The sequence below is a fragment of the Trachymyrmex septentrionalis genome, unplaced genomic scaffold, assembly GCF_001594115.1.
Source record: "Trachymyrmex septentrionalis isolate Tsep2-gDNA-1 unplaced genomic scaffold, Tsep1.0 scaffold134, whole genome shotgun sequence".
Taxonomy (NCBI): domain Eukaryota; kingdom Metazoa; phylum Arthropoda; class Insecta; order Hymenoptera; family Formicidae; genus Trachymyrmex; species Trachymyrmex septentrionalis.
The window spans coordinates 1,072,707-1,087,378 of record NW_017304482.1 but is presented as its reverse complement, the minus strand read 5'-3'; the positions used below and the strand labels follow the sequence as shown (position 1 = coordinate 1,087,378).

The 14,672-nt window shown below is 31.4% G+C and overlaps 1 long non-coding RNA gene and 1 other non-coding gene across 2 annotated transcripts in view; both read left to right on the top strand.

Moving 5' to 3' along the window:
- The window catches only part of LOC108757243, a 15,172-nt gene extending 1,065 nt beyond the window's left edge, over nucleotides 1–14,107 (top strand). The window contains exons 2-3 of the long non-coding RNA XR_001939894.1: nucleotides 7,258–7,263; nucleotides 14,039–14,107. This is a non-coding gene — a long non-coding RNA (uncharacterized LOC108757243). The remainder of the gene's footprint in view (nucleotides 1–7,257; nucleotides 7,264–14,038) is intronic.
- On the top strand, nucleotides 7,033–7,105 carry Trnas-gga. The gene has a single exon. It is a non-coding gene; the product is annotated as a tRNA-Ser (tRNA).
- Nucleotides 14,108–14,672: the final 565 nt, after the last annotated feature.

Below are 14,672 nucleotides of genomic sequence, written 5' to 3'. Positions count from 1 at the left end.
ATATATATATATATATATAACATATAATTATTTTTAATACGGTATAGTGCATCCGTCCGCATCCATCAAACGCAAAAAAGTCCCGGAGGCGAACTCCTTACGTCCAGGCAATAGGCGGGGCCGTTCAGCACAAAGCGTACCAACTGACGACTGTTTGGAAATATCTACTCGCCAGTCACCGACCGATCGGAGCACCTTCATCTAACTCTTGATCTAACCTCCCCCCTCGTACTTGACCCCATCAGGGAAATTTTGAATTATTTCCCTCCTTCCCTCGAGGAGCGATTCCCTCCCTCTCCTCCGCTGAACCCGCTTTCGCCTCCTCCATTTTAATCGGATCCCGCGCCGATCGACTTTCCGTCTGTATTCCTTCCCTACCAACAAGAGAGATAGACTGGTAACAATCTATATTCCCGGAAACGCCATTTCTTATATAGTCCAATACAAGCACCTCGTTCCGATGTGCTCTTTCCTCGTCTTTAATTCTCAATAACCCTTTCTCTTTTTCTCCTGTCTCTCCTCACACACGCACATAAACACATCTACAAACACATCTATTAAATAATAATGATATTTTTATTTTATTTTATATAATGTAAGCTCAATAACATTATACTCAAATAAATATAAGCTAAGTGTTAATTAAGAATCGCTAGCTTCCACTTTTTTTTAAGTTATCCTTCGCTTCATACTTCCCTCTAATTCCTGAGATCGCACGAGATCCAGTCCCAGGTCAAAAGGATTAAGTTCCTTGACCCAAAAAGTAGAACCGACGTTCGCACTGTCCCTCGGAATAGGTGTCATAGCATCCTTTCGGGACGTTGACTCATATTCCGGGACCGAAAAGGCGACTCATAGGAGTTCGCCTCTCCGCATATATCTGCGAGATTGAGTCTAGCCGTCTTTCCTTATCCTCTCCATTCTCCCTCCTCGTCTCATTGACCGAATATTAAGGGTTTGGACGTAACATTTTATATACAGATGATGTCAGCTATAAAATCTAGTCATGTGGCATATTCACATTTTGCGCGGATGGCTGAAATGGAGGAAGCACAGTATGAAAAGGAAATACTCAAGAAACAAATAAACGTCGAGAGATCAGGGGGAGGACTATAAAAAAGTCTACCCTTAGAATTTTTGAATATTTTAATTTCACATTTGACAAATTTCACTATCGCATATTTACAAGTATATCTAACAATATCAATTTATACGATTGAAATGAAAAGAATCAAACAGTCTCTTGCGAAATAAAACTCTATTATGAATAATATCTTTAAAAAAGTATATTATAATCTGCAAATGTCTCGTATCAAATAATTCGCAACGTACGGGTTTGTGTACGCACGTCGTCGCGTAGATTTTTATCGGTAAGTAATTGAAGTCAATTACAAGGAAATATTTTAATTTATGTGTAGTTTCTCTTTTCACAATTTTGACGTGCACTATTTGTATGTAACATTTATATTATGTATAAGATGCAGCACAATTGCATTCTTTCTACGAGTATTTGTATATACGAGTACAGTCAATGCCGATGCAACATACTTGTAATATTTGTATTGCATCTTCTTGTTAAATTGGAAAAAATTTCATTGCCTTAATTGAAATTCTGGTAGAGACCAGAAAAATACAAACATACGACTAATAGAACACAATTAAATCTATCGAACATCTTATTCGAGGTAACCAGAATTCTGATTCATTTAATCAATTTTGTTTGTACTTTTTGTGTTGGCGCAATGAGAATATTTTTCCCATTGTAAGAATATAATTTATGTAATATTGGTACCTTTAGCATCCTAAATTGCTTCGACATTTATTGCATTACAATTGTACATTTTATATTATTTAACCGCTTGCTTTCTCGCCAGTACTAGACGTTTATTTTCTGCAAAATTGTGAATATAGCGTTGCTGTAAGATACACTTGCAATACATTATTTTAAAGAAATTTTGTCAATTTGATCTCTAAAACTAAACCGATAGTAGTGTGAACTATTATCTTTGTATCATTATTAATATATGCTAAAATTGTACAAATTACAGATATATCATGAGAAATCATCTAATGTATTATCACACATATGATGTGACACAGTGACAGGCACTTGTAATTTATCATCATCATTATCATCATTATCATCATATCAATAAAATCGATAGCAAATAATTTGTAGTACTGTTTTTCCAATTTTTTTTGTGTTAAATATTGGTAATGTGCTACAAATTATATCGCATATAGTCGACACTCACCGATCAGTATATTTCAGATAACGTATGACGTATCGAGAAAAGAATTTCCTAATAACTTTATCGTCATTGATTATAGGAAAGGAATTTTTTAAGAATTTAATTCTAGGTATTTTTTTTAGAATAAACCTAGGTTTCGGAATTTTATTTTACAAGGATGAAATCTTTATGCAAGGAGGGAGATAAGGCAGCTTATCACTTGACGGTACTTTTTCGTGTGACTTTCCTGAAAATAAGAAACGCTTCAACGTAACTGAAACATATGGATTTTAGAGATCCTGAAATCCATTTTAGTATTTTTTAAATAGCAATGATTTGAAATAATTTTATGTTTCACAATCTGATTTTTCAGTTTTGTTCTATTGATGTACAATAGAATGTAGGCTAATTATCGTACTATATCCCTCCATCAGCAATTTTTATCCTTTATTCGCAATTTAAGTTTCCGAATTTTAGTGCAAATTTTTGTATTGTTCCGAATTGTATAAAAAACTAAAAAAATTCTTGTATACTTATGAAATCCTTACTAGTTTTTAATATCATAGAAGTTAAATTTTATTAATTTTATTTTATTAATTTTTTATAGATTTAAATTTATCTAAAATCTAAAAAATTCACAATAAAAAAATGACTGTGTCTTTAAAGTCCAATATATTTACGTTAAATTCAATTGTAATTTTTTATATATAATATAATATAAAAGGTATAAAAGACCAACATTGATCAACTAATCCCTTAGATAAAAATAAATACTTTATTTCTTTGAACGTTTGCACGGTCTATGTTTACTGCTACAATATTAAATTCTTGCTTAATAACGACAATCATTTATTGTTATAATAAGATTGATTTAATTGTTGCAATATGGTTCTGTCTCATTATTGTGATCAATCATAAACTTTCTACTGATACAACGGTTGTAGCGACTCAGAAGGAGAAGCGGAATATTAATTCATAGAAAAATCGTTTGATTTTTTTCACACTCAAGATAATAAAGTTTATTGCAGCCCAAAACAGATTGAGACTTTTTACAGCACAAATTCAACACGCACAGAGAATTTTTTCGGACGGAAAAACACACCAAACTGTAACGCAAAACTCTACTGCCGAAAATTGTACCGATCAGAAAAAGACTGATCGGCCGTGACCGCGCGGCATCTTATATACTGGTATGATTCCAAATTGTTCGCGAAAGTACTAGCATAAAAAAAAATCGGATGATGTAAAAAAAGAATAATAGAGATCCTTCTCGTTTACTATGGAAAAAACATGAGAACAATTTGAAATCACCTTGATACGCACTTAATAATTTTACCGCGTTTTGTTGCGCGGAGATCGACTGGTGATCGGCGCGTCTGTCATCGGCCGCCGTTTCGCCGTGGCGCCTTGCTTGGAGAGTAGCTAATGAGAACAGTGCTGCGCGCTGCATCGCATTCCTCATTTCCAAAAGTGACCATCACTTGCCGTGTCACGTCGGTTCGCATCATACGTGACGTTGTCAAGCGCGAACTGCTATGTTATGTTCACATAAATTCAACGCATATGTTATTAAATGAAATGATGAACTACATGTCGCTCCGAACAACGGTAAATTCGTGACATTGGCTATATCGTTTCTAAATATATTTCATACAAGTAAAAATATTAGAAAGTGGCTAAACAATTACAAAATATAAATAATAAAGAGCATACAGCCACAATAGATGTAAAAATGAGTCATATATTAAAAATTCACAAATAAATGAATAAGTAGACGTTTCGGTCAAAATTTGACCATCATCAGTACATAAAAGATGACAAATAAAAATATTACAAACAAGAAACAATTATCAGTAGTCGGAAGGTGTTACAATAAAATCAAATTATTGAAAATAATACATAAAAATACAAACACAAAGTCCGCAAATTAAAACAAGGTGAAATAGTGTTTTCCCTTCGCTTATTGTAAAAGTTGAACATCGTGAATATAAATCAAGAGAGATGAGATACAATATTTTAATCTTATGATACAATGTTCTGTTATAATACAATTCCTATATCTTAAAGAGCGAAGCGCAAAATTCATGTCAAAATACGGAATTTCCCAGTTCTATTAAATCAAAAAAATAAAAAAGAATTTATTTAAAATTTTGTTTTTATTATACCAATACCAAACATTTCCAAATCCATAACAATTCACGAAAAATAATTTGAGATTGTGATGAATAAGACTTATCACGTATCTAATGGCACGAAAACTCACAACTAAGACCCCAGAATAAGTAACAAACTTTTGTAACTGTATAGAAAATTTATTTTTTAATTTCGACAATTATGAAGGCCCGTCTAAAATGAAAGACTATTTATATCATGTGAAGAAAGGAGAGGAAATGAGAATGGAGGAGGAAACACTAAGAGTAGGAAGAGAAACTAATTATCAATAAGAGGTAGATAAATTTCAGAAAAACGTTCTGTATCACTCTGCTTATTAAAGCCTTTTTCTTGTCTTTTTATATGTATCATCTCGGAGACTATCCTTTTATAAAAAGAGCATTCAGCATCAAGAATGCAAGGATTTTCCCAATCAATCGTATGATCACTTTCTAATTTATGATAAGATAATGAAACCGTCACCAGGAGTTTAATTTCACAAAAAATTGGGACAAAGAGAATCTTAACATTATTAAAAAGATTAACAATCTATGATCTGCAAAATTTCCGACTAATAACGAGAATTTGAATAATGTCACCTATAGCATTGACGAAACCGCTTATAATATTTCACATAAGGATTTTGTGCCGGTAAAAATTAATAAAATTTCTAAACAAGAGCTTAGAGAGGATAGCTTAACTGACATTCGCATTATCCATGAATTTATGTATTATTTTCAATAATTTGATTTTATTGTAACACCTTCCGACTACTGATAATTGTTTCTTGTTTGTAATATTTTTATTATTTGTTATCTTTTATATACTGATGGTCAAATCATCTTGACCGAAACGTCTACTTATTCATTTATTTGTGAATTTTAAATATATGACTCATTTTTACATCTATTGTTGTGGCTGTATGCTCTTTATTATTTATATTTTATATTTCATACAATTATGCATTATTAATTTAATCCCTCTTTTTATTTTTTTAATTTTTTTATTTTACATGTTATAAAATTTAATTACTTTAATTATAGAAAAAATTAATTTTATTTATAAAAGATTTTTGTTCCTAATTTGACATGCTTATAAATAAACTTTACCAAGAAAAAATATATGTATGCATATGTGTATATGCCATAAATTGTATAAAAAATTTTTTATAATTAAATAAATAAATTTGAATTCCATCAATTAGGTAAATGAAATCCTACAATCGACCAAAGTTGATTTTATTACCTTATTATTTCAATATGAATTTATACAAGACAATTCTATAAATTGTGGAATAAAGTTTCCAATCTTTCCAATCTTGAAACGCAGTCATGACTAGAACTATAATAGTATTAATAGTATTATAAAATGTTAAATTATAATTGTGTGTTCATATGTTTGTCTCCTTGAAAAACAATGTTTACTCACCAGTTGTTGATTTTCAATATTATATAAGCGCGAACTATTCATATTAGAAGCGCAACATTCTATAATAGAAGCTTTATCATCAATTTTGTAAAAAGTACTTACAACACTGAATTTAATGATAATACAACTTTTGTCATAAAAAATTATTTAATTTCTTTACTCATATATACCATTTACATATTGTCACAGTTCAAAGTATACATGCTCCACGCAATGTTTCAATTCGAATAACAAAAAAAAACGAAATAAACATAAAAAACATAGTTGACGGCTTCATGTACATACAGACATGTACCAAGTTATGACAATTTTGCATTATATGCAACGCGTATTGTAACAAATTTTATAATCAGAAAGATTTCAAAGATTCATGTGAAAAAAAGCAATTGCAGGAATCAAATAAACAAAATGACACACAATCATTGCCGAGTTCATATTTTATGGTTTGTAACAGTATAATTTGTCTTGAATTTGTATTGAAAGTGATCCGATAAAGGTCCAGACATTTGTAATGGATTACTCAATTATTATTAGTATTAATTATTTAACTTTTAAATGGTAATGTTATATAAATTTATTTTATCAAAATTTTGTTTATACATTTTATACGTTATGTACTTTTCTTAGGTCTATTTACATGTTTTTTATTTTCTACAACGCATCTTCTCATACATCTTGGAAACCTCGCTATATATCTCATATTTTTATGAGAAGATATGTATTGACATTGACAGCGTATAAGTTCTTGGACATCGGGATCGTCGTGGGATCTACGTCTCATGTAGAAAATTGCGATCAGCGACAATTGGAGCAACCACATAATCCTGCCTCATGCTATGTGGAAAGCGTTCATCGAGAAACGTGCAAATATTGAGCGATTAGTGCAATCAACTGTCCCATCATCATTATCACCGATTCAAAATCTGAATGTAGAACTTGTTAAAGTATGTGATACAAAAAACGTAAAATTGTCATTATATGATACATGCTTGTACATGAAACCAACAACCGTACTTTTATTATTTGAGCTCGAGCAACGTGTTGAGCATGCGTACTAGAAACTAAGTCGTACCCACGGTGTTCGTGACAAATTCAAATATTTTGTGTCATTTTTAAGACAAACTTGTATTACTAGTTTAAATACAAAGCGCCTTCCCGGTCCGAGTGTTAAGATGTTGAACTACTATCTAATATACATTCAATTAAATTGAGTGTTGCTAAGGTCTCGGTAGTCTAAAGGCTCAGGACGCTTGCATGGAATGCAAGAGATCCGGGTTCGACTCCCGGCCGAGGCAATATTTTTCACAATAAGTTTATTACAGTTTTTTAAGATTTGGGAGAATTTGGGGGGATTATTTGTTTCAGATTGATTGTGTGAATCCGATAATTTCATCGGCTCTCAATTTATTTCTGAAATATTAATTCAATTTAATTGAATGTATATTAGATAGTAGTTCAACATCTTAACACTCGGACCGGGAAGGCGCTTTGTATTTAAAGTTGTAATATTTATATAGACGGTCTTGTTTCCAATCATATTGTTGTATTACTAGTAAATGCGATGCTGCAAATACTTTGCACAAAATTTATGATATAAATTTTATTATAGAATGTGAAGTGGTCTATGGTTTAAATTATATTGTACATGCTGCATTAAAAATTAGATAAATAAATCTATATTAAAAAAATATACATTTTTTTGAAAATTTATCTTTTCCCTAATTTCTTCATCATTCCTTCTTCATATCTTTGTGATAATAAATTACTTAATAAAAAAGTCTAGCTGATCGACTTATACCATTAAAACATTATTAAAATTGTGCCCGTATTATTCTAATCGCATTATAAAAGTTATAAAATAAATACCATATCTTTTTAATAAAATTGCGTGCGAGAGAATATATATCAACAATTTGTGACTATTATACGTTAAAATTGTATTAATAATAAATGTGATGCATTAAAAGTTTATGATGAAACTTCAATCATAGAATGTGAATTATAATAGTAATGTGCGCTTCAGATGAAATTGTATACACTGCGTTACATTTAAAGTAAGAAATAAATTAATGTTTTATAAAAATATATAATATGATACTTAGATATATTACTGAATTTTTAAAATTATTTTTGGTCTTTTTTTCCCTGTCTCTATTCGGCGGTTTAAAATTATATATGATAAGAAAGTGTAATTTTTCCTCAAGTAAGCTAATCATATTATTAAAATTGAATAATAAGAAATTATAATTCTAATCTCTGTATTTCTTTCTGGGTTTTCTCCACAATCCTAAAATATTTTTTTCCCTCCCTTCTATGACATCATCTGCTTGTCACGTAACTTTGAAATCTGCACATTCCTGCATCTACATTTCTCCTTACTGCGCGTAGAAAAGAATCTTCTTTCTCTATAGTTATTTAGAATTAATTAATAATATAATAGTTGTTCAGTAGTACGACGTAGTACAATAAGTGTTCGATAGCTACGCAATAATAGTTTATAATGGTTTGATAATTAGAAACGCTCAGTTATTTGTATTACATTACATTACTAAAAATATTATTATAATTAGTTGCTAAATTAAAATAATTGCTAAGTCATATTATTAAAAAATCGTAAAACAAATACCATATTTATTTAATGAAATTGCGAGCAAAAAGAAAAGAAAACGTAGGAGAGAATATAATTGGAAGAAGAGAGAGCGCGAATACTATGTTAAGTATAGGCCCACGAAGGGTAGGAGAGAGAGAACACAAATACTATGATGAGTATAGGACTAAATCGGGTGGGACATATATCATAATGCTCACTATTTGGCAACGTCGCAATGCATCTTGATCTTTAAATTTTATATTATTCTGCATACAATTTGGCAACGTTGCAACGTATCAAAATTGCATTCATGATGTCATCGCGAAATATATCGTATTAATCATCGAATATCCTTAAAAAAATCTGTTATTACACTGTTACATCCAAACCCTTAAAACCGAGGTTAAAGAGATAAAAAAGGGAAATAGAGAGGGTGTGGAAGGACGGCTAGACTCAATCTCACAGGTATACGCGGAGAGGCGAACACCTGTGAGTCGTACGTACCTTTTTCAGTCCCGGAATGTGGATCAATGTCCCGAAAGGACGCTATGACGCCTGTTCCTGAGGTGCGAACGTCGGTCCTACTTTTTGGGTCAAGGAACTTAATCCTTTTGACCCGGGACTGAACCTCGTGCGATCTCAGGAGTTAGAGAGAGGAATGAAGCGAGGGGTAACAAAAAAAAGGTTGGAAAACCTGGGATTTTTAATTACAATTAATTGACATTTATTTAAATTATGGATACAGACATTACTAGATTACAATTACATAACTATCTTTCGGAAGTTTTGTGTGTGCGTGCGTGCGTGCGTGCGTGCGTGTGTATTATACTTTCTTGTTCTTATTTGGGATATAAGCTCAACCTTTTATTAACATATTTACATGGTATATCATATCTGGATAATAAATCTAGGTATGATGTACTATTTAAGTGAATTAATAACTCTTAGCCCAATTACACCAACGTAACTTTAAGCAAAGCTTAAAACTCTCTCTGTTTCTGTCTCTTTTTTATTTTAAAATAAAACGGAGAGAGTTTAAGTCTTGCTTAAAGTTAAAATAACATTAGTGCGGGTCTTAGTATGTTAAAGAATTTTTCGCAAATTTTAATTTTACATATTAAAAAACATCTATGTAATTTGAATATTATACTATTATTATATATATTATAAAAGTAGATAAAATTCTGTTTCATAAAGTATTTTTCAATGCATATGTTTATATTATATTATACTTACGTTTAATAAACGCATAGTATACTAACATGTGTTTATTAAGTGAGGTCTTAAAATTGGGAATAATTAGTAAATGTGAATTTATTTTCTAAAAGATCTAAAAGATATCATATTTCTACACTTACTTTGTTATTTCTTGGTGTTTTCTGATACATGATATTAAATGAATCTCATTAGTAGTTCGCTGTATCTCAAAAGTCAATATTTCAAGTTTAGCTGAAGAATAAAATAGGATAACAGCAATCATGACGTCCACACCAATACAGAAGACAGTATGTGTAATTACAAATATTTGCATAAAATAAAGAATAAATTTTAGAAGTGGCGGTTTCGTCGAAAACGGATACCACACGTCTATAGGAAATTCCAAAGGTAAAAACATTGGAGCACATATGACTGTAATTCCCGCCATTACAAAAGAAATCGCAACAGTTGAAATGAACGTCCCATAGCGATTCATATATTTCTGCAGAACAGCTTTTTCATAATTCTTTGAGACTTTTACAAACTTTTCAATGTTTACCACCAAGTCCTAAAACAAATTTAAATAATTTATAATTTGTAATATAAATTAGAATAAAATAAGGAATACCCTTACTAATAAAAACAAAGAAAAAAAAGCGTTTTTATTAAGAAATTGTTATATAATTATTTTTTTATTTTTTTAAATAAGTAATTTAAAAGCGAAAAAATATGTTAAGGAAAAAATGTAACATTCGTCGTACTAAAAAGATGAAATAACAACGAATGTCACTAACCGCGATGTGGGTATCGTTGCTATAACAACTATAATCTCGATACCGGTCGCAAAGCCGAAATCGTTGCTATAGCAACGATATGCTCAATACATGACGCGAGTCGCGAGGCCGAAAGGGCGATGTCACGCGCTTACCGCGTGATACCGATACCAACTAAGCAAGGATAATGCGCCTGCGCGAGCAGGATAATTAATAAGCGCCCCAAAATGATGAATAATTAGAAAATTGATAATTGCAAAATGCTTATGAGCAAACTCGAGGAGCGCCACCACCTATCTGAGATAGAGTCAATTCAAATAACCCTTGATAAAATAATTATGAAAAAATTATTAATTAACTCAAATGTTATAAATAATTAATAGATAATTACAGAAATATCGTGATGCCTGTAATCAAGAATCAGAGTTCCGCAAGGATTTAACGGAGATTCTAACGCCAAATATCAAAAAGATATCCATGCAAATACAGCTGAATCTCCGTTGAACCATTGCCAAAAGCGAGCTTAGTACGGAGAAATAAGAGTAATAAAACTCAAGATCACTCAAACACAAGACATCGATTCAGAAATCACTTTGATTACCTGCGAGCGCAGGATAATGCGAAAGAACTCTGTAGCTGCCCTCTTGCATCTCCCTACGACAAGAAAACCTTATAAATTTAAAATAATCAGTAATAACCACTTCCATATAGAAAGTTCTAGAACAATCTTTTCATTAATTACTTTCTTGCAGGACCGAAGTAAATTTTTTCTATGTATGGAGTTTCGGTTGGAGGAGGAGGGTGAAGGAGAGAGGTGACATTAATATTTTAGATGTTCTTCTATGTATGCGTTTTTATTTTCATGTTTTATAAAGCAAATGTTGCTGCTCTTATTTTGTTTTTAATTATAAAATCATTCATTAGTAATTCTAAATCTAAATTTTTGACAATACTCTGATACACGTGTAAAATTGTTATATTATTTAAACGTTTTTGTAACATTGTCACTCGAAGAAAATTTTTTAGATGCCTAAGCACGGAAAACGACCTTTCGTTAGTACACCGAACCCAAAATTATTATTATTATAGTATTCTAATTAATTTAGTGAATTCGGATATACAAGACTTCGAATTTCCGGATTTTCTTTTAAATATGTTACAACATCTTTTAAATTATAAACTTTTACATTTCTTTGAGCAAATATTTCGAACAACATATCACGATAAAGTTGAAATTTTTGTGCATCAAAGTTGTTGCTCGAGTCTACTAAAGTGTTGTAGAATTTTATTATTTCTTTTACCGTACTTTCTTTTTTATTTACCACGAAATTTTCAAAAGAGTTTAATAGCGTCATTCAGAATTAAATCGATCGCTCATTGACATTATTACTTGATCGAAAATTTTAAAAAATATCTTTCTGTAATAATCCTTTGTATTTGGAAAGATAGAAGAACTGCTAGCACAGCTTCCCTCAAGACGTTTAAAAACTTTTAGTGATTGACATACTGTTGGTTCTTTTAGATCAAGTGCAGTAGCAGCTTTTGTCGACTTAGACCAATCTAGTCAAATTTAGATTTTCGCATTTCAGCAAGGCTGCTCGATACTATTTTTACTTTTGCATGCGATTCGTCAATGCAGATATCAGATTTTTTAAGTCCCGTGTTTAAATTTTCAATTCGTTCAAATATATTGATGGTCATAGTTAATAAAAAATAAAATTTAAAACTTTGTAAATATTTTATAAATCTTTTTGATCTTGCCGATGCACCACTGTCAACGTCGCAGTCAGTTGTTAATTTCTTAAAAAAATCTAATGTTGCAGTATAATTTCTGTGAAAAGCTTTTAACGATTTGATTCGCATACATCACCTAAAAATTAAGTATAACAGAAACCAAAATTAAAATAAATATTTATGAAGCCAAGTGTGATTTAGCCATTTCTAATTTAGCTTAAAAAGTATTTATAGAGATCTTGCTACAACAATTTTTTTTCGCGTATTTTAAATTTTGTTTCAACTTCTGAAAATTATCGTATACTGCAGACGTACATGACAAATGTATATCTCTGTCATTTCTCACTGCTGTCACATGCAAATTAACATAGGACATTGATACAAATCTGCGGCATTTGCTATGTTTAACAATAAAAATTTGCAATTATCATTAATGCTTGTCCTTTGTCCTCCGTATCTTTTATCATCTCGAGGAAATTGAGCCTTTGTATCATTAATATAAGTTTTTCGATTGAAAAGATAATCGCTATTTTTTTATTGTAAATATAAAAAATATTTGTATATAAACTAAAAAATATAAACATTCCAGATTTTGACTAGTCTTCAATATTAATGATTGTTCGGAGCGACATGTAGCTCATCATTTAATTTAATAAGGTACGCGTTGAGTTCATGTGAACACAGCATTCCTCGCGTGACAATGTCTTTTTCTGATCGGTACAATTTTCGGCAGTAGAGTTTTGCGTTACAGTTCGGTGTACTTTTTCATCCGAAAGAAATTCTCTGTGCGTGTTGAATTTGTGCTGTGAAAAGTCTCAATCTGTTTTGTGCTTCAATAAATTTTGTTGTCTTGCGTGTGAAAAAATCAAACAATTTTTCTTTCAATTATTGTTCCTCTCCTCCTTCTGAGTCGTTACAATAATTAAAATGTAATTTTTATTAAGACTAGAAGTAAAGTCCGTACTTGTATACTAGATATGAATGTTATGTTATTTAAAATTATTACAGTAAAATATTATTTCAGTTATTAAGCAATGATAATAATGATTTGATGTACGTATATTCAACCAATGATATCGGTAAATAGTACCCTGCTTGTGCTCTCATAGACCAGGGATCCGAGACATCGACCATGTCCGAGACCTTGGTGTAAAGATTGCAGCTACTTCAGCAGCGTGCTTCCATATATGGAGTTGGTGGGCAACAGATCGCGCGCGGCCAAGTGACGCTTATTGTGGCTGTATGCTCTTTATTATTTATATTTTGTAATTGTTTAGTTACTTTCTAATATTTTTACTTGTATGAAATATATTTAGAAACGATATAGCCAATGTCACGAATTTACCGTTGTTCGGACATGTAGTTCATCATTTCATTTAATAACATATGCGTTGAATTTATGTGAACATAGCATTCCACGTGTGACAATGTCACGCATGACGCGAACGACTCAACACGACAAGTGACCAATGAGTCACGCGAACGTGCCCAGCGCGTAGCACTGTCCTCATTGGCTACTCGCCAAGCAAGGCGCCACTGCGAAACGGCGGCCAATGATAGACGCGTCGATCAGCAGCTGATCTTCACGCAACAATACGCGGTAAAAATTGTTAAGTGCGTATCAAAGTGATTTCAGATTGTTCTCATATTTTTTCTCATAGTAAACGAGAAGATTCTCGATTATTCTTTTTTTTATGTCAATCCGGTTTTCTTGCTGCTAGCACTTTCGGGAACAATCTGGAATCACACCAGTATACTCGTAAAAATTCAAAACTAATGTATCCATATAAGTATAACAAATAGTATAAACGCATACAGAAGAATGGAATGCAGATGTGAAAAAACGAACATTGTGTATCGACTAATGCGACCGCGCTCGCTGAAACGAATCGCCACGCACTGAGAGAGGAGACGGGCCATCAATATCAAAAAAGTCAAACTTTATTTATAATGGGTAAATATGCCTTGTGGAGACCTTCAGTGTCCGTTTATAAATTAAGACTGTTTTTCTGCTTCTTTATGTAAAGCATTTCGGAAATTAAACGCTTCCTATAACAAGGCTCTTCATCTAAGATTATGACGTTGTCTCATTGGAAATCGTGATTACATTGTAGCCTATGTTCAGTGATGACAGAACGGACAGAAGTTTTATGCCTGATATGATTACGATATTCAGTAATTCTGGTTTTCAATTGTCTGTCCAATATAAGACGCATCGCAACTGTTACACGATATTTTATATCCATATATTATATACATATTACATTGCTTTTCAATGTATGAGGACAACTGTCCTTCTGTACTTTTATGTATTTACCCATTTTGTTGGGGCTATGAAAGGATACCCTGATGTCATTTTTATTAAATTTTCTAAATTTCTCCGTGTGACAAGGAATGTATGGAACCGTAAGCCAAGAGGCAGTTTTATTCACACAAACATTGTCAGTCAGATCATTATGTACTTTGTTTCTATTCCTAATTAAATTTTTAATGCATTGATTAATAGAGTCAAAAATAAAATTCAATGGATAGTCTAAAATATTAATAATAAAAGTCAGATGTTTTGTA